The sequence below is a fragment of the Heliangelus exortis genome, chromosome Z (genome assembly GCF_036169615.1).
Source record: "Heliangelus exortis chromosome Z, bHelExo1.hap1, whole genome shotgun sequence".
In the NCBI taxonomy this organism is placed as follows: domain Eukaryota; kingdom Metazoa; phylum Chordata; class Aves; order Apodiformes; family Trochilidae; genus Heliangelus; species Heliangelus exortis.
Window position 1 is genome coordinate 68,111,533 of NC_092454.1, and position 20,798 is coordinate 68,132,330.

The 20,798-nt window shown below is 36.9% G+C and overlaps 1 protein-coding gene across 1 annotated transcript in view; it reads right to left on the reverse strand.

The window, feature by feature from the left end:
- EDIL3 (EGF like repeats and discoidin domains 3) overlaps nucleotides 1-20,798 on the reverse strand; it is a 227,626-nt gene that overhangs the window by 59,831 nt on the left and 146,997 nt on the right. The window lies entirely within an intron of this gene.

Below are 20,798 nucleotides of genomic sequence, written 5' to 3' on the forward strand. Positions count from 1 at the left end.
TGGCAATTCAGTCCTTTGGTATTGTGTGTGACTTGTAATGAAGACCAATGCAAATTAAACTGCAGCTTTAAATTGATTACGGAACAAGGGTCTTAGACCAGCACATGCCCACATTCTGAGAAGATAAACTAAAACCCCCACACAGGTGGGGTTCTGATTGTGTTACTACTTAAATGTAAAAATAAAACAAAATAAAACAAAACAACTGGGTTACTTTCCAGCTGGCCAAATTGAAATCAATGACTGACTTGCACCATATGAGGAGTCCATCCACATCTTTTAACATTTCATGAAGCTAGAATTTGTAGTTGTAGTTCTACTTTTCTGTGTCAAGCATCACCCAGCAATAAAGGAGGTACACTCAGTGCTTGAGTCTTAATTCTGTTTTTGCTGCACAATGTACAACAAAACACACCTCTCTCCTGCTGCTGTGCCAGGTGCATAGGAATGCCAGGAGGAAATTAATTCTTCATCACCAGCATAAGCAGGCACAATACAGGATGAATTAAAAAAAAACACAAAACAAAACCCAAAAACCAAACCAAAACAAAAAAACCAAAAAAACATAACACATATTTTTTAAAAAGTAGATTTTTCATTAGATTATCATGTGTTACTTAAAACCTGAGAGAACTATTTAAATATTATCACTGTTTCCGAAAAAAATTTCATTTTATCAGAGTAAATACCTCTGGTGTATAATCTGCCACATCTGCTTGCATGCCAGAGGTAAACTGCTCTACTCGCCTGTGAAAATTGCTTATTTTAAAAATTTTCATACATTTTCTTATTGAGATATCTCTGTCATTCCATAATGGAAAAGAGAATGAACACAAATGTGTGCATTTGTAACTCACAAATGCACATGTGCACACCAGGCTGATTTAGCTTGCCATGAAATTAGTCACTCCTAACAGCTGGTATGGATTGATAAGTAACAATGGAAATGTAGAAAACACAAGAGTTTCTAAGAGGAGCTAAAAATGGAGTCATGAAGGTATGGCAGGTGTTATAACATGGAATATCCAGCTATATTCTGTATCTGTATCCTCCACTCGTGACAAAGAGCACAGGGATCAGGACACCTGCCAGCCCTTCTAGCATTGTTCAGTGACCTAATGGGAAAAATCTTAATTTGAGTATAGGGTCACAGCTGGATTAGGGTCAATTTTGAGTGGCGTCCAGAATAAGGGTATTTGGCTTTAGCAGATAATTTTCAAAAGAACATGTGGGATGTCAAGTTTGCAGACACGGAGGTGTGAAAGTCCTTCATCTTTCCTTTTTTTTATTTCTTTTCTTTTTCTTTTTTCCTTTTCACATCAGCCCTCTGTTCAAGGTGCAGAACTTTGTGGGATGTTTTGATTTGAAGGCATGTTGTTCTCACACTTGAAATGCATTAAATGGTATTTAAAATATGTCTGAATTCCTTATGAGAGAAAAGAGAATTGTCCTTTCTAAACTGAAGGCAGTTAAACTACCAAGTACATCAATCAACTCTATTTTGTCAGCTATGACCATATATGGCCAGAAGTGTTTACCTTCCTTAACTTTAGGAGGATTATTCCTGAAATCCTAAACAAATCTCTACCTTCAGGGAATAGGTACTTGGTTGTACAAGCTTCTTATTTTAATTGCTGTTCCAGTCTTGATTTGCCATGTTTTCAAGTTTTTCAGTTTGAATTAAACACAAAATTTACCACTCCTAAAAATTAAAATTACCATTTGAGAGATGCTTTCTACTTCAGTGTTCAGTTTAAGCATAACAAATATGAGACTGGGTACTAATATCTAAACAGTGCTGGCCTTAAAATGTAATATGTAGGTGCACACCACTGAGATATGTTTTTAGAGGACCATAATTTTCCAGCAGCCTTAAAGATATCAGTTCATATTCCTGAGGTGTGAAGCTTGCTGAAGAACTGCTTTAATATCCAAACCAAGAACTTGCAATGAATCCTACTCTGACCATAGCAGGGCTGATGAACTGAGCAATTTACTAGGCACAGGCCTGGCAGATGGGCCTTGAGGAAGGCCATTCAAGGCTATACTTAAGATACCTCCTTTTGTATTATGAGGATTGGTGGTTTTTTTGAGCAGTTTTACCTTGAACATGACCACACTGGACTTTCAATTTCATAGCCAGTTCCACAGTCAATCTGTATTTCGAGATGTATTTAAAATCCTTCATTCCATTTCAGTAATGCTAAGTATCTTTCTTAAACTACCAGAACATTTTGATATCTTTGTTATTTATTAAACAGCCAGGACTTCAGTAAAGGTATTGCTATTCTGTGAGTAAACACCTTTCACTGCCTATTTACCCACTCTTTCGTTCTTTATTTTAAATTAGATATCATTCTACAAGAAAACATTTCAGCTTATTTTCAGTTGAAAGGAAATAGTTGATCACAGTTTTGGACAGTGAAATACTGAACAGCAAATGGACTACCCTTAGCCACATGGTCATAAATTTCTTCCAAATTCTCTGGAACATTTGTGAGTTTCTCCTTACAAAGGCTCTGATGGGGCTACTGCTCTTTCAGTTCTGAAGAAATTTACTTCCCTTGAAAAATCTCAGATGAATGACGTGTATCTGGTTCAATCAAAGATGTTATATCACTTTAGAGGGAGTTGCAGACTAGTTTCTGCATAAGATATTAATTAAATTTTAGAAGCAAACAATAGAATCAGAGAATCATGGAATCATAGAATGGTTTGGGTTGGAAGGGACCTTAGAGTTTATCTAGTTCCAAACCTCCTGCATAGGCAGGGACATCTCCCACTAGACAAGGTGGCTCAAGGCCCCATCCAGCCTAGCCTTGAACACTTCCAGGGATGGGGCAGCCACAGCTGCTCTAGAGCCACCTGAGCCAGTGTCTCACCACCCTAACACAAAACGATTCTACTTAATGTCTAACTTAAATCTCCCCTCTTTAAATTTGCAACTGTTCCCCACTGTCCATCACTCTATGCCCTTGCAAAAATTCCTCTCCAGCATCACTGTAGCAAATTCAGGTACTGGAAGGCTGCTATAAGGACCCCCCAAAGCCTTTCTCCAGTCTGAACAATCCAAATTATCTCAACCTGTCTCCACAGGAGAGGTGCTCCAGTCCTCTGATCTTCTTTGTGTCCTCCTCTGGACTCACTCCAACAGCTCCATGTCCCTCCTGGGTTGGAGGCTCCATGACTGGGGTCTCACAGGAGTAAATCACCCCTGTCAGCCTGCTGGCCACTCTTCTTTTGATGCAGCCCAAGACACAGCTGGCATTCTGGGCTGCGAGTACGCATGGACCAACCCGCCCAGGTACTTCTCCTCAGGACTCTTCTCAATCCATTCTCCACCCAGCCTACATTTATGTTTGGGATTGCCTCTAGTCAGGTGAAGGACTTTGCACTTGGACTTGTTACACTTCATGAAGTTTGCACAGGCCCACCTCTCAAAAGACTGGCAAGGTCCCCCTGAATGGGGACGCTTTCCCTTCAAGGTGTGAAATGCACCACACATCTCGGTGTCATCAGCAAACTTGCTGAGGGTGCACTTGATCCCAGTGCCCATGCCACTGACAAAGCTGTTAAACAGCATCAGTCCCAGTACTGACCCTGAGGAACAGCACTGGTCATCTGTCAAATCCCTGTCTGCCCAATTTAGATACAAGGATCTCATGAGGGACAGTGTCAAATTCTTTGCACAAGTCCAGATAGATGCCCACAGTTGTTCTTCCCTTATCCACTAACTCTAGAACACCATAATAAAAGCAAAATTCTGATGTTCTTAGCCAAAAATTCTTTCTTTCATGTTAAGTTATCAATTATTTCTTTCAGTACTTAAAGGCTGTGATGTGCCATTGACTGTTAAGAATGAGGGAAACAAGCAAATGCAGCTTTTGGATCTTGTTTGTCTTTTAAATAAAACAGATACATTATTTTACAGAACAAGTACAAGCTGTATTATGTCTTGTTGTTATACATCTGCTTCTATTAAATCCACAGTTCATTTAACAAAAATCATGACAGCCTGGGTAACTGCAGTCTCCAAGGGAGTAATAGCATCACCACAGTGACTGTATAATTCATCTGGTCAACGTCAGTCATTAAATAGGAAACCATTTTTATTAGTGAATGCTGACACCCTGGAGTATGACAATCAGCTTGATGCAAGAATGTAAAAAAAATAAACCAACAATAAAAAAGCTGCTCGACAGGTTCATGATACAGATTCACAAAGAATGTTTTGTCATCTAGAGCTGCTATCTTTTGTGTAATTAAATTGCAAAATACCAATTCAGACAATATTGCTTTAAATCCTACAGTGACAGTTGGTATGCTAAAACAGTATTGATGCTTCTTTTGTAGTCATCAAACATAATGTCCATGAAGATGACAGAATGCAAAGGTCTACTAGTATGCTACATGACTATGAAAGGATCCAGTGGTGGGAAAAGTCAACAACACTGAAAAAGTGGAGGTTTCATTTGTTTCTTTTGAATTCTTCTAAGAATCCCCACCAGCTCACATGAAGATAATATGTTTATAAAACTGCCTTCAAGACTTCTGTTACAATCTCAGACTTAACTAGATGTGAAACATTATGTACCACCTTGTTCTACAAAGCAAATGATCACTAGTTCAGATTTCAGTTGTGGACCATGTGTCTGTGGATCAAATAACTCCTCAGACAACAGATGAGTTTTGGGTTTCCATACTTATCTCTTAGAACAACAAATATTTCCTTCTGGATAAAAATGTTTCTGCAAAGGGAAGAGAAGATGACTGATAGCTTAGTATGTTCTATACTAATATCCCTTGAGAGGTAAATTAGGATAAGGAAACTGTTTCCCCATCTAATAGGGTATGGAAAAAACATTTTAAGATAAAGAGTTACTACGGTATGAGATAATAAGCATAAAGAACTGCATTAACTAGTTACCTGGGTATATTTAATTTGAACTTCTACATTTCTGTCAGTACACAAATTAAGCTAAACCTCCAAATGGTTTAAAAATTTATTGAAAATACAAGGATTATGCCTCTGCAAACAGAGGAAAAAGAGTTTTTGTTATTGATGATGAAATTTGCCTGATTTTGCAGCATGAATATATAGCTCTCATTTCCACTGTTGGTTTGTCTCTAGCTAATGCCATCAAAACAAACAGATGCAAAATTCAAGGCATAGAGAAAACAAATCTTTAGACATCTACAATCCTGTCTTTCTCCAAGCACCTCATTTTCTGGAATGAGATTACTCTGTTCTTAAACTAGCACAGTAATTATGCTGAACACAAACCCTGACAATGGGATTACAGATGACCTGATATTGCAGTAATTAGTGCCCATAAATGCATAAGCTCCCTGACATGCAGTGCAGGCTTCAGCCTCTTATTTCTTCTTCTCGTTCCTCCTGCCACCCACACGTCCTTTCCCACTTAATTCACTCTAGGGTAGCTGTCCTCAGTAATTTTTTTTTTTAATAGGAGCTAATCAGATGGATATGGACAAGTATATAGCAGTCTGTTGTTAAAGTGCCCATCAATGCCAAATATGAAGCCATATTCCTTTAGGACTTGTTTTTTCCGCAAAAATGACATGATCATGATAAAATCCTCACTTTTATTGCAAATTTTACATAAAGTGGTTTAGCAGAGAGGTGGCTGGGAGAACTATCTTCCCTTACTACTAGAGGTGCCAGTGGAATCCCTTGTAGTTCTAGTGGCACAGTGGTCCCCAGTTGCCAACATCACCACTACAAAGTGAGATTAAAAATGAGCTCTGATACAGCAGTAATTAATACTGATACATGCATAAACTCCACACCATGAAATCTAGGTCTCAACCTTCTATTAGTTCTTGTTCCTTCACAAAAAAGACTTCAGCTCTCTGACTATAAACATGTACTATCCTGTAGTCCCCAGGGTGGGATTCATATCCTTCTGAAGGTTATCCAGAGGGATTTACACTGAGCAAGTCAGCAAAATCTTCCAGTATGGCACTGGAACATGTGGAGACAACTGCTCAGACACTGGAAGCAGGTTAGATCTTTTTTATGTAGTGATGTGTCTAAAATGGAGGGTTGTTATTCAGGATTAATTTGCTGAGTTCTAGTTTGGCAATTTTTCCATTGTACTTTTTGAATAGAATGGATAGGGTTATAAATTCCAAATGAAAAGCACAGGGATTAACATCTGTGGAACTGCAACGTATAACACAATAGCAGGGGGACCTATCAAAAAGGGGAGATACAACTTATCATTTAGGAACTCTAAACAGAAGACTGCTGGAAAAATATATTGGGAGAACCATTCCATAGCATGTGCCTATTTTCTTAAATTCATTCATTAAACATTCACTTTAAATCACTGGCAAAGGCAGTGATCAGACCAAACATGGCTATTCTTATGCTCAAAAATAAAGTGGTTTGTAAAATTTCATATCTGCAAAGCTGCAATCAGAAAAATCATTTTTTTTCTTATTGATCCATAAAGAGATTGTTGCTGCTATGTTTTGTGTTGAACTTTTGGTGTTATTAACAGCATGCCTAGGCATATTCCAAATGCTTTCAATGGAACTGGCTGGAAAAGAGGCCTTCCCAAATGAAAACTTCCTGGGTTTGGTTCCCTATCTGAGAAAGCCATGGCTTCAAATGATCTGGAAAAGTCTCTTATCCCATGAGAGGTCAACTACATTACAACTGTGGCATTCCTGATGAATGTTTCCTGAACACTATTTTTCAAAAACTCCAGTAAGTGAACATTCATCAGTCTCATTTGGTGTTTGATTATAGTCCAACTTGAATCTTTCTTATTCTGTCTAATATTTCTTGTCCTGCTTCTATGAGTGTGGACAGCAACGTTGTTTTCTTAAAGTAGCTTTTAGTGTATTTGTCTTCTATTCCCTTTCTACCTGGGGATGCCAAATAATCACAATTTACACCAAGCACACAGCATAGCACAAAGTGTGAAGGAGCAGAGCTGTCCTTGCTGTCTGGGTTATTGGACTCCCTGGAGGCACAACCCAAAATCCAGTGAAGAGTTTAGAGCTCAGAAAAGTGATCAGCTGAACCTTGACCATGATGCATCATCTGGCCAATTACAGTCACAGCAAGAAACAACCATCACTCCATGGTGATTTCAGTAAAGGACAAGGATCACTGTCTGAATACCAAATTGAAAATGCTTCCCCTGAGTTTATACCACTGTTGTTACAGCGTTCAGCAGTTCATTGATATATATTACCTTTATTCTATTTTGCTTTCAAGAAGCAGTTATGATTATAGCTGGTTTTGATTTTGTTTTAACTGTATTATAGTAAGGAGTTTAATTTCTCGAAATCTGCTGAGCTCTCATACAGAAATATATAAATATGTGAAAGATTACTTTTACCTTTCAAATTGGCACTGTTAAAAATAACAATTCTGCCATGTTTGAGTATTAACATTAAACAGTTTCATGCAACTCGTAGACATTTAAATACTACTAAAATTAACCTGAATACAACAGAAATTACGGAGTAAGAGTAAAAAAAAAAAACTCACAAAAAATAAACCACATTCATAACATAGAAGTTAAATTCATAGGAGCTTTCAAGTCACACCTCAAAATAATTGCAGTGTGATCATACTTACACTCTGTGTGTGTGAACATACAGTGCACTTACACTGAAGGAACAGCAGACAGAGAAAAAATAGCCCCCGAGTGCTACATAACAGTAATTGATTATTATCTTAGGTTGATTATTATTTAGGACATGTAAAGATACCTAATTTCAAGTTCTGTCTAGCAGTCCCAACATCTTTTGGTTGATCAGGACTTCAGCAGCTGTGACTGGAGATTTGTGCAGTTGTGAATATATTAGTTATCTCATTTACTTCTAGCCACTGTAAATGGTTATACAGAGTACAGCTAATTAACAATTTAAGTATAACAGGCAAGTAAAAATGCAGTTAGGAGCCCAAGTGTATTTAAAGCCAATATTTTTTTATTTGCTGCTGATGAACCCTGTGCAATCTGTGCGTTTCTCCCCTCCTTGGGCATTGATAGAAATATAACTTTGAAGAAGACACAAAATCTTTAGCATCTTTCCAGCTATGTCAGGAAATTAGGCAGAAGTTTGGTCTGATCTTAAGACCAAAAAAACAACAGATAATTTCTTTCAGAATTACTTGGCTTTATACTTACATCCATCTGTCTTTACTGAGATTCAGTATGACATGGTGGGGTTTTTTTGGGGTTGGGTATTTGTTTGGGGTTTTTTTGTTTTTTTGTTTGTTTGAGATTTTTTGGGTTGTTTTTTTTGGGGTTTTTTGTTTGTTTGTTTTTGTTGGTTTTTTTTTTTGTATATGAAGCATGAATCAGAGACAAAACCTTATAAATTGGCAAGTGCATTATGTTGTAGTGCATCCTCTCTTCTCTTTAGGTTTACTCCAAAGGAATTAACGGTAAACATTTGTACTAGAAAAACTAGTAATTTGTAAATAAAGTGAATACATGGATCTTAAACTGGTAACATTATAGTTTCCAGAAACTGTCAGCACTGCCAGGAGTGAAAGCAAAAGAATACTCCTCAGTTTTAAAAAATGGGGTTCTCCACTTGGAAAGCTCATACGCTGCCTCTCAAGTTGAGCGACCTGATGATGCAAATGCACACTCACAGTCATGCTGGCTGGTGACAATGTTAATTTCATTAGTTAATTAATTTCAGGTGCTAATTGAACAGGATATTTCACCTATATCTTTTATATTTTTTTATTAATTTCTTTTAATTCTCCTCAAAATCTGCCTGCTAAAAGAAGCAACTTAAAAAAACCCCAAAACAACCCAAAACCAAATGAACCTAAACTGGAAGGAAAAAATACAATTAAAGTGAAACACAGATATACAATGGAAATCAGTAGGATTATAGTATCAACATAATTAGCATTCCTGACAGCCAACCTGAAAAAGAGAATGTTCATTTTCCAGGAAAAGCTTATGTGCTTTTCAAGTGGCAAATCTCATTTTGCTGCCTAGAGATGTTCTTTCTGTCTTTCTTGTTTGGTGGTGTTGCTTTTTTGTGGGTTTTTTCCTGGGGATTTTTGAGCTGTTTTTTCCCCCCCCAAAGAACAGCAACTTATCCTAGAAATGTAAGTATTACTAGTTAAAAGTGGAATTCACTGACATTATTTAAAAACAACTAGTAGCCCTTCTACATTACAGTGGAATTCATGTTCTTCAGAATCAATTAAAAAGATATCATATAATACAGTACTAAAGTAATGCTTTAAACACAAGCCATATCTCCAGCACTGAACACAAACTTCAGGCAAAAGACTGTTATTTAAATCCAACTGCCCAAAAACAGCAGTTCTTAAGGTCTCTAGGCTGTTTCTGTCTATAACATATAACTTCCTAATAATTGGAAATTCAGATATCGGCATTTAGGTCTTGTTCTTAGAAGCCTTTTGATGTAGGTATAGCATTATGTTAATTTAAAACAGCTTTAAGGATTGGGGCTCAAAGCCTTGTTAAAAGTACGGAATCAATTTCAAAGTCACAGATTTCTATTAGGGTGGAAAAAATCCAGACGGCCCTCTTTCTGGAAGTGTTCAAGGCCAGGTTGGATGGGATTTTGAGTAACTTGGTCTAGTGGGAGGTGCCTTTGCCCATGGCAAGGGGATAAGAACTGCATGTTTCTTAAGGTCCCTTAAAAACCAGACCATTCTATGATCCTATAATTCAAAAAGTTATCTTTGTATTTATGCAATAAGAGAAATGATTTGCTACTGTGACAATGTAGTATAATAAGAAGTACTATTTAAGTATTTTAACATATCAAATCTGTATAGATTTTTCCTCTATTCCATCAATTTTGCCTTACTGATATTTTTTTTTTCTCACCATAAAGAAGACATTATTCCAAAGCATTTGTATATAAAAATAGCTAGCCAAACAAATCAAATATGAGGGATATAATTCATGTGACCCAGCTTCAGAAAGCAAAAATTTTCATATTTACTCTGACCTATCTTTCTGTCAACCATGGGAAGAAACAGGCAACTGTAAGCCACTCTTTCCATTATTCCATTATCAATTAAGAAAGTGTTTAAGACAGATGTAACCATCCTTTCTGTTTCCACTGTTCCCAGTGTCTTCATTTATGACCTGGATTCTAGGACAGAGCACACCCTTACCAACCTGGCAGATCATAAGAACACTGGAGGAGGGGCTGATACACCCCATGGAGGTGCTGTCATTAAAAGCAGGAGCCTCATGAAGTCCAACAAGGACAAGAGCAAAGTTTGACCCTGGGGAGGAACAGCTCCCTCCACCAACACACACATGGTTGGCTGAGAAGCTAAAAAGCAGCTTGGCAGCTTTTCACATTCTCACTGCTATCTCATCTGCTTTAGAGTTCATGACAGTTATTTTAGGTTTTTGTTGTCTTGTTTTGGGTTTTTTTGATTTGCGGGTTTTTTGTTTTTGTTTTTTTTTTTTTTTGAGACAACACTTTTAAACACTAGCAAAGCCTCAATCCACCATAGTTCCTCCTATGCAGAGGCAGATTTCCACTTGGAATTAATCCTAAATTGTTCAAGAGCTGTATACAGAACACTGATTTTCTAAATTTTGAAACTCTGCAAATCTCCAATAGGAACTGTAAAATCACTGTTTTCCAAAAGGGGTGGAATACAACTGCTTCCACATTAACTATAAATCTGGTTTTGCTAATCAGACATTCACCCATACCTAAAAAATGTCAGTTTTAGTGACATGTCCCTTTGGATTTTAGCTATTCAACCTCTCATTGTATGGACTGGAGTTTAAAGATTGCCAATGAGTATAACATGGGGGGCATACAGAGGCAAACACAAGCTCAGCCTTTAGCTATTGGCTATTTCAAACATTCTGCAGCTATTCAAGTAGTTCTCTTACTCCACATGACTCAGTGTTTGTTTCTTTTTCCACAATCCAGTGTGCTCATCTGAGTGGTAACCTGGTTGTAGCAACTCATGTCAACTGCTGTTCTGAGGATTTATTCTACAGGCAAGACCAAGTCCACTAAGAAAAAGTAACAGATGACATGTTATTGCTGGTGCATCACAATGCAAAGTGAAAACACAAACCTGATTTAATTTTTCATTTAAGTTGGCTCAGAGAACACAGAATTTCAATAGGTGTTTCAAATAGTTTTTATCTATTACTATCTGAATAACTTAAAATAAATTCTGTGTGAATTATAACTACACTGTGGAATAGCACATTTTTACCTAGTCCTGATAAGTTTACAGAGCCATTCAGCTCTGAAATCTGATTAACAGAGGGTATTTATCTCCGAAAGGTTGCTTCACAGATTTAAAACAAAACAGTGGATTTTCTTGACCCATCAACATTTTTATCATTATTACTCTGATTCCTGAAGTGTGATTCCAACTATGCTAGTGGCAAGTGTGGTACTGCAGCAGTGAGGTGAAGAATAGGATTAATCTTGTTTCATGCCTTCACATAAAACACTGCATGTCAAAGGCAACAGCTTCTCCAGTTTGCATCAGTAGCAACTAATGAGTGCACTGACACTTCCAGACAAGCAAACTTTTCAAATGATGTTGTGTTAAGCTTCAAGTGTCTAGGAGGTGACGTGAAAATAAAGTTATTAGTTAGATTCCATGCAACAGTAGACATCTTTTCAGACAGTTATGGGAAGAATTGCTACCTATTTGCTGATGTGTGCAAAGAGATTATATGCTTTTTATGCTGATGCAGCATCTCAGCCAACAGCAGCACATTTTTCTGCCATCATACTGGTCAACACAGTTCATGTGTGTAAGCAATGGCTATTAGAACTAATAAAATATAAAGAAATTGGATGTTACATCCTACTTCTCGACAGCGAAATTTCTGCTAAGTGACTATCACGTGTTTCTATTACCAAATCCTTTTTCGTACCTATAGAGTAAGGTTGTAAAACTCACTTCTGGCCTTTACTTGCTCTATAGGCTCCATATTGAAAGATATAGGAGGAAAATAAAGTTAACAACTTTTACACAGACTGACAAATTGAAAAAAAACAGAAGCAAAAATGTGTTCGGGTTCTTTTCGCACCTAATAATTACTTTTTTTTTTCCCAGTAGTAACATGATTTCATGACATACTGTTTTAAAGTATTGCACCCAGAAGAAAAAGCTAGATTTAGGGCTACATTGATAGATCAGTTCTCCAATACCATCTACTAAAAACACTTCTAGAGTGCATTGTAGGAACAGCAGGCGGTTGAGTCTATGTCTACATATCTTAAACCGATGGATCTGTAATGAAGATCAATAAATACCTAGATAAAGACAATCTATTGTAAAAGAGCCAAAGTGATTTCTATGACTAGCAATCCTGCCTCACCTGATGGAGTTTTTTAATGGTGACAACATGCACAGGGATAAAGAAAATAATACATACTTGTAAACAGTACACTTGTATTTTCAGAAAGCATTTGACAAGGTTCCACATGAAAGGCTTTTACTCGGGACTGGGGGAAAGGCCCTGCTACAGACAGAAATCTAATTAAAGAAAAAGAAGCAGCTTTTCAGGATGAAATGTCAGCAGTGGAATCTCCCGAGGATCATTGCTGTACTGTTTTACTCATCATTGACCTGGAAGAAAGTATGAATGGTGAAATTCTACACTTTGAAGCTACTAAGCTTTCTTGATCAAATGCCACTCTGATGATGAGCAGCTGCAGAAAGACATTAAAAAACTGAGCAACTGATGAAAAGAGGGATAGATGAACCTCAGTGCTCACAAGTGGAAGATACTGAGTCCATAAAAAGAACCCCTTAAATATGCCACTACAACACTGAAATTGGAAGTGGCCATTACAACTGCAAATAATGATATCAGAGTCATCACAATCAGTTTTCTGAATTCATTGGCTCAAAATGCAGAGGCAGACAAAAAGCCTGTTAAAATTAGGCACTGAGAACAAGATACAAGAGTATTTTTTTACAGGTATATGAAATTCTGATGTGACCACATACAATGTGAAGTTCGGGTCTCTGCATTCCAAGAAGGTGTAGAGCTAAACAAAATATGGAGAATGGTAATTCAAATGATTAAAGGGAAGAAGCAGGTACCATAGGAAAAGGGAAAAAAACCAAAAAAGAACTCTAGGACTTTCCAAGTTGGAGAGGAAAAGGATGAGGAGGGATATGACTGAACTTTACATAAATACAGAAGAAATGAATAAAGTACATTGCATCTCATCTACATTACTGCAAACAAGATGCACTTACTGAAATTCACAGAAAACAAGCTTAATATATGTAAAAGAAAGTACTTTTCACAGTGTGCAATAATCATCTGGAGCCTTCTAGAGGCAGATCCAGGATCAATTGATTCAAAAAGGTATTAGACAAATTTAAACACAATAAGTCCACAGATAATATTAAAGACATTTCCCAGATGTGTTCTTTCCAAAAATTCCTGCAGAAACGCATGGATGAGATATCACTGACAGACATGGCCCAAACCTACATTCTTTTCTTAAATAATTTTTGTCATTGCCACAGTCAGAGCCATGGGAGTTAACCAACCAAATTATTAAACTATCTAAATCAGTAAGAAGATTTTTTTTTAATTGTCCTTAAAAATTATCAATAGTAGTGAAATTTAGCTAAGAATCAATTATGTTATTTATGTAAATAGTCCACGTCAAAAAAACTCCCTGAGAAAACACACTGCACACATAAGTGGCCCTCAGTGCCACTGAAAAGAAAACCTCCCATGACCCTGGAAACATGTTTGTTTGTCTAAGTCTCCCCATGAAAAGTTTCCTTAACTTGATGTTCTTTTTGCAATATTGGGTGCAGTTCCTACCAGTTTAATCACAGTAGGACTGACAGAGAAGGGGAATTTGATTTTCAGCTTCTGGTCTTGCACAAGAGGAACTGATCTCAGCACTAAATGTGAAACTCACAAGAAGGAATGTGTGCACTTAACTGCAGTATCTCTTCAGCAGGCACTCATTTCATCTAACAACTCGAAGAATAAATTGCATTTTGGAAAATGGAGCAGCTTGAGTTGAAAGGAGTTGTAAAGTTTAAGTGAACAAGACAAGACTAGTACCTACTTATAAGAGAACCAAATTCCTGCCTTAACTGAGCAAATTTGAAATGACATTTTTCATACTGCAGCCCCCTGGCATAGTGGTAATAACACTTACACTGTCTTCTGTTGGGTTCTGCATCTCAGGATGAATAACCCCATGCACTGGTACAAGTTAAGGGTTGACCTGCTGGAAAGCAGATCTGTGGAGAAGGATCTGGGGGCCCTGCTATACAGTGTAACCAACCTTAAGCCAGAAATGTGTCCTTGTAGCGAGAAAGACCAGTGGCATCCTGGGGTGTATTCAGAAGAGCATGGTCAGTAGGTCAAGGGAGATCATCCTTCCTCTCTGCTCTTCCCCAGTGAGTCAGCATCTGGAGTACTGTGTCCAGTTCTGGGCTCTCCAGTGTGAGAAAGACAAGGATCAACTGGGAAGAGTCCAGCAGAGGGCTAAAAAGATGATAAGGGTACTGGAGCCTTTCTTCTGAGGAAAGGCTGAGAGACCTGGGTCTGTTTAGCTTGGAGAAGATGGAGAAGGGCTCTTATATCTAAAGGGCAGGTGTCAAGAGGATGTGTCCAGACTCTTCTCAGTGGTAAACAGTGACAAAGCTGTCCAGAGAGGCCAATGCATTCTCTGGAGACATTCAAAACCTGCCTGGACATGGTCCTGTGCAAACTGCTGTCAATGGACTTGCTTAAGTAGGGGCATTGGACTAGATGATCTCCAGAAGTCTCTTCCAGCACCTGCCATTTTGTGATTTGATGACTCTGTGGTTCTGAAGGCACTCCACCATGCATACAAGATGCCAAGTACATCAAAGACCAGAATCTGCTTTTTCTCAGACCCCTTCTTGTGTCACAGAACACTGTGGCTCAATGTCTTTGCTTTCCCAAGAGGAAAAATTCTTCTGAATTTATGCCTTATGGACACTGCGGGCAAGTGCATTTTTTGCCGTTCACAAAACCTATACTTTTCCTCAACTTTTCCTACTGGTTAACTTGGTAACTCCCTCTCCAGTAACCTGTCTTAATGAATTCCTAAAGGTATACACCTCCTTCTACTCTGCAGATGTATCAGAAGCAATACATATGTCACAAGTATGGATGATGACTTCCAGTTAGACATTCCATATGGAATCAACCCCTCCATATTAAGTTGTCTGAAATTAGCATTCTATATCACTAAAGGCTAATAATGAACAGCATAAAAAAAACCCTAGTGTTTCTATCTTTAAACCAGTGTGCAATTTATTCTAGAAAGATCTGACTTCTTAGGTGAAGGAGGAAAATACATTTCATTGAAATACACTCTTAATTAATAAATCCTATTTTACTTCCGGCATTTATAGTTATATACCCAAGACTAAAACACAGCTCTTAAAAGACATCATGTAACTTATTCATCATCTTCTTTGCAGAGAATTCAGTGGAAGACCAAGGTGAACAGAGTCCATCATATGCTTTGGGAGAAGAATTTAATTCTTGAGGATTTGCCTCCTAACACATGTTTATCACAGAAGAAAATTCCTATTTTGAAAATTGAACCAAACCCAATACTCAAATGTGCACCTGGTGGAAAAGTAAAAGCTATTGTGAAAAAAATTGTGGAAGGGCCAGGAAATAATAAGAAAGACAATGAGGTTTCAGTAATCACAGTAAGATCTCTATTCACCTTCCTGTATGGACATTTTACTGCTATCCTGAAGAAAAATGACCCTTTTTAGAAACACTGAGGAAAAAAATGAATCACACTGTCATACACAGTTTGAGTTGGAAGGGACATTTAAAGGTCATCTAGTCCAACCTACCCATGCAACAAGCAAGGACATCTTCAACTACATAAGGTTTCTCAGAGCCCTGTCCAACCTGACCTTAAGTATTATCAGGGATAGGGCATCTGCCACCTCGTTGGGTTCCCTGTACCCATGTTTCACCACCCTCATCATAGTTGTACACAGTGGATATAATGATTCAACTTTGATTTCAAAATTAGAAGAATAATAAGAAATAATTTTCCCAACAATATCTGCTTTACTCTTTGATGTAATGAATTTCAACACTATACCTTTTTTTTCTTTTTATGCCTTGGATTAAATTTCAAAACATGGATGGTTAAATGTGAATTACATAAGCATAAGAAGAAAGTAACTGTGAAATCAGTCTTCACCAGTGGGTGCATAAATGGGAACTCATATTATTAGAATAACAGTAAATACAGTATTACAAACTAGACACTGAAAGTGATCTTAACTGAAGGCATGCAATGTTACCATCAGCCATATAGATTTGCCAACAAAGAAAAATAATATGGGTGAGCTCTATTAAAAAGATTTTGCTGGATCAGTAATGGGTATTAATCTGTCCAATAGTTTTAAAGGATCAAAGTTTTGTGTCATTCTTTTCTGTAGGAAAATTTTCTAAGTAACTGCATCAAAACAAGAGCTGGCCATATTACAGTTAGCATTAATATTCACTGATACAAAGGAAAAGGGTTTGAGCTAAGAGCAATTCTATCAACTTTCTTGTCAAAATAATAATCCTTCGTGGCATTTATGAATTTTTTAAGATTTTACTTCAATCCACAAACTCACTTCTACTCTTCTAATTCCCAGTTCATGTATGTGTATGATGTCCCAAACTATGTACCACGATAAAAACATATGTAAGCCTTTCTCTGCCAGTATTGCATAGCTGCTGAATTTTCCACATCTGTCCATCTCACTTATTTTCAAGCAGTGACAGCCAAGACTAAGTCGTGCTGTGGCTGCTGATCCTCCAGGCTGCAGCTGCAACCATATGGGGTGGTTCTTGAGCTGGTGGTAAAAGCCTTTTGCATCTAAGAGCAGACAAGTGACTGCCTTTCGCATGCTGAACCCTGAACAGGCCAGAAAGAAGACTAAGGGGTGATGAATGGCAATGCTGCTCTAACACAACCAAAGATAAGATGATGGAGATATTCTGAATTTCTCTTACATACTTGGATCATCTAATGGAATGTAACAAATAACATGGTGGTGGTCAGAGACTACAGTAGATGTAAGCTACTACCAGTACTATATGTCTTACACATCACTGCACCAGTGTCTGGAGCAGTTTTCCTGGATTCTCCATTTGTCCGAAGCTGTAGGAGATGTGAGTCTTGCATCACTGAGAAGTTGATCACTGAACATACTGCATTTGCTTCTTCTGAAAAATGCAGGTGGGAACTGTGCTCAGACCAGAGATTTGAGTTCATCTAGGGCTCATCTAACCATGTTTTATTGCACAGATTTTCATCTTTCACAGCTTGGCTTGAATTCCAAATCAGTCTCCAAAATGGGAATCAATTTTCAAAGCTTCAGCTTTTACAAGGTTTTTGCCATAATCCCTTGTAATTCGACTCTGTGCTCTATTTGTTAACTACTGCAAACCTCAAGGCACTTTCATTATGAGGGCTCTATCTCTCAAGATGATTTTCTTCTCATTGCTAATTCCTGTGTCCACCAAGAGGTAGCAGCAGACTAGAGCAGGCTGACTGAGGTAGCAAGTCACCCTCTACAATTAACTTGTTTTGAAATGAGTGGCCTATATCTTATAAACACTAAGCCTTGAAATCATGTATTTTCCAACTGGACTAGTACCTGAAACAGAAAAAATGTTCCTGTGACTTGGAAAATTTTTTGAGCCTATTGCAGCTATAAATTATTCTTTTAATGTTTTTATAATCATTAACATTTTTATTAAATATCATTTTCCATAATTTTAAGGGTTTTTTTGGTCATAAAAACTATTGATTTGTTTTCAGCTTCCTTCTACTAGTCTGACTTTTATATCTTTTATAGTAGCGATTTCTTAGCTGCAAATTATTTTCAGTTTTATGAGAATGTAAAAAAAGAAGGTGCATTATTGACCAGACCAGGAACCTAGGAGCTACAGAGGCTACTTTAAGAACAATAGCATGTTGTAATTTTTCTTTTAAGGTTTTGAAATGCTGAAACATTCATTGTCATAGGTTTTGCTAAACATAAAATTGCACATAAAAGTTTTTCCAAGACTGGAACAGTGGATTACACTTATAAGGTAAGTACTTTGTCTTCCCTACTTTTTGTGAATATCTATGACTCCATGTTACTGAAAATGCAGGGTTATATTGCTCTCTAAATAGGAAGAACATACAGGTAGGAGAAGGAATCTGTGACCCTAATGAAACTTTCTTGCCTCTTTACTCAGGGTAACTGAGGGGCAACATGAGCAAAATGGCACAATGCCTAAGAAAAGCGTATCAGTAATTTAAAGTACAAAAACATGGCAAGAAAGTTGCCACAAAGTGGTTTAACCTAAACGAAGATGTTGCAAAGTCAAGCTGTAGATGCCTGAAAATGGGTTTGAGTTTGTATTGTAGTTATGGACAGTCTCAAAAAGCTACCATTGTTCTAGGTGGCTCATGTAGGAATAAGTTGATTAAATGTGTAAAATATGCCTGTTGGGTCTTCAGGGCCTGTCTGAGTATTTTGCAATGAGTATCTGTCAGGTGTCTCAGTAAAGATTGTTTCCTCTACTGCCTAATCAAAGTGAGATATTGAGAAATGAATTTTCAAAGGGAGACAGCTGTACAGTTCAACTGCAATAAGACGAAAATTTACTCAAGAGTATAGGGCTGAGGGCTTTGTGTCAAGATCAAACACCCAGAGATCAGCTTCATTTTCCTGTTGTGTTGAAAGGAAGGACTATGATTCTGGTCTCTTGAGGCTAGATTTGTACATCTTTGCATGGCATCCCTGGACAAGAAGGTCTGCAGTGGAAAGGCCAGAACACACTTTATTGTTTGAAGACAATATTAGAAGTGTTAGTTCTTGATTAATATTTCTCACTAGGTCATCGAAATGCCCAGAAGGACATTTCAATTTTAACAACATGTTCTGTCATTTCTATAACATATTCTGCCTCTTTGCACTTTCATACCAATACACCACACAGAAATGCCAACCAGACAATATTCCCAGAACGGTGCAGCCTCAGCAAAACTCATTAATTTCAGCAAAAGATTCAATATGGGTTATGACCAGTGCAAACAGAAAAATTGTGTTCCATCCAAGATTTGCTGAAATAGTTAAAAATGTATAACATCAGTCTTACTACTGATATATTTAGTCTGTCTTTTAGCATTCATTTAACCTCTTTAACAATTTCTGGGTTTATTCCTACAGTACATTCAGAAAAGGACATACAAAATTACCGAGACTGAGTTGAATTACTTTATATAATGTAGTCATATTTAACATGTGAAAGATTTTCCTCTTGCACTTTCAGAAAATATTTCTACTATCTTTCTGTTCTAAGATATTTATGTAATCTAGGGAAGTCATCAATCATGTATTACCAGTAACTTCATATTAAATTTATACATTTCTTAGGCAAAAAAATCTTTCCATTCCTTCTTTTGTCCGAGACTAAACACTCATTACTCTCTAAACCAGCAAGGACATTATAAGAATGATAATTTAACTACCCTGAATTCATTTAAAAAAAAAACAAAACAAACCAAAAACCTCATTAAATTACTCTACAGTATATTACAAACCTACATACACACATATAGGCACAGGTATAAAATCTTAAATTTTACATGTAAACTCTGAACTTGTAATCTAAACAATGGCAGAAAGGAATTCATTTATTTACTGATTTATTATCCCTTGTGTCCTTGACAACTGAGCTGAGAACTATAGATTTTACATTTTTTGATCTTTGAAGAGAAACAAACTAGCAAAACTTCAAATTTTAAAATAAACTTTTATCCTTGCCTTTGAAATTAGCTAAAGAACAGCTTCTACTCTCTTTACTAGAACGTAGCTGGTTGAACATTTTTTACCTGGTTTTGAGTCTTCATTTCATGCCAAAGCTCTGTCCCCTACCATTCTTTTGTAACAGACTAATATCTTGTGTGGCTGATCTTGTTCTTTAGTTATTTTTTTGTTTCTTGGGTGAGTTTTTGCTGGGACAACAAGACACATGTACCCCAGAAGTAACAGCAAAAAAGCAGCAAAATGGACAAAGAATGCTTGAAGCAAGGCTCTGACAGACAGCAGGAGGGAAAGTTTATGTCAGTTTTCAAGGAGTTGTTACTTTAGAGTATGATGGAATGGAAAACAGGGGTAGGGACTTTTTGACCTAGTTCTCTGAGAAAAACAGAAAACCTGTTTGGCTTACTTATTTAATAAATTAGAAAGAACAAAAGGAATAGGAAACCTGTTTTGATTCAGTTTGAAATCATAATCTACACGTTACCTAGGAATTGCTCAGGTGTGGCACATGCATCAGAACTTCCAGTACATACAGGCAAGATGAATGAAAATTAAATAAAAGTGCCAGTATAAAAAAGTAAATTATTTTTGAACCTATGATTTTTTTTTTTTTTTTTTTGCAGATGATTGTAATGCCCTGAATTTAAATTGACAAATCTGAATTTTAAAGAGGACTCATTATTTCTTGAAAGTACAATTCTTTCCATAATTCGTTATTTGTCTTAATGAAAGCTGAAAATCTGAATCAACTGATTAAACATTAAAGGCTGGTCCTTATCAACATAAATCATTGTCATCTTAAACAATTTCAAGAAGAAAAAATGTTTGACAAATTCTATTTTACACAAATTTTATAAATTTCTAAATTTCAAATACCGGTATTTCTGCTCTTAACACTGTCAGATATAAAAAAAAATTAAGGATTTGTTTAAAACCAAACTTCATATTGGAT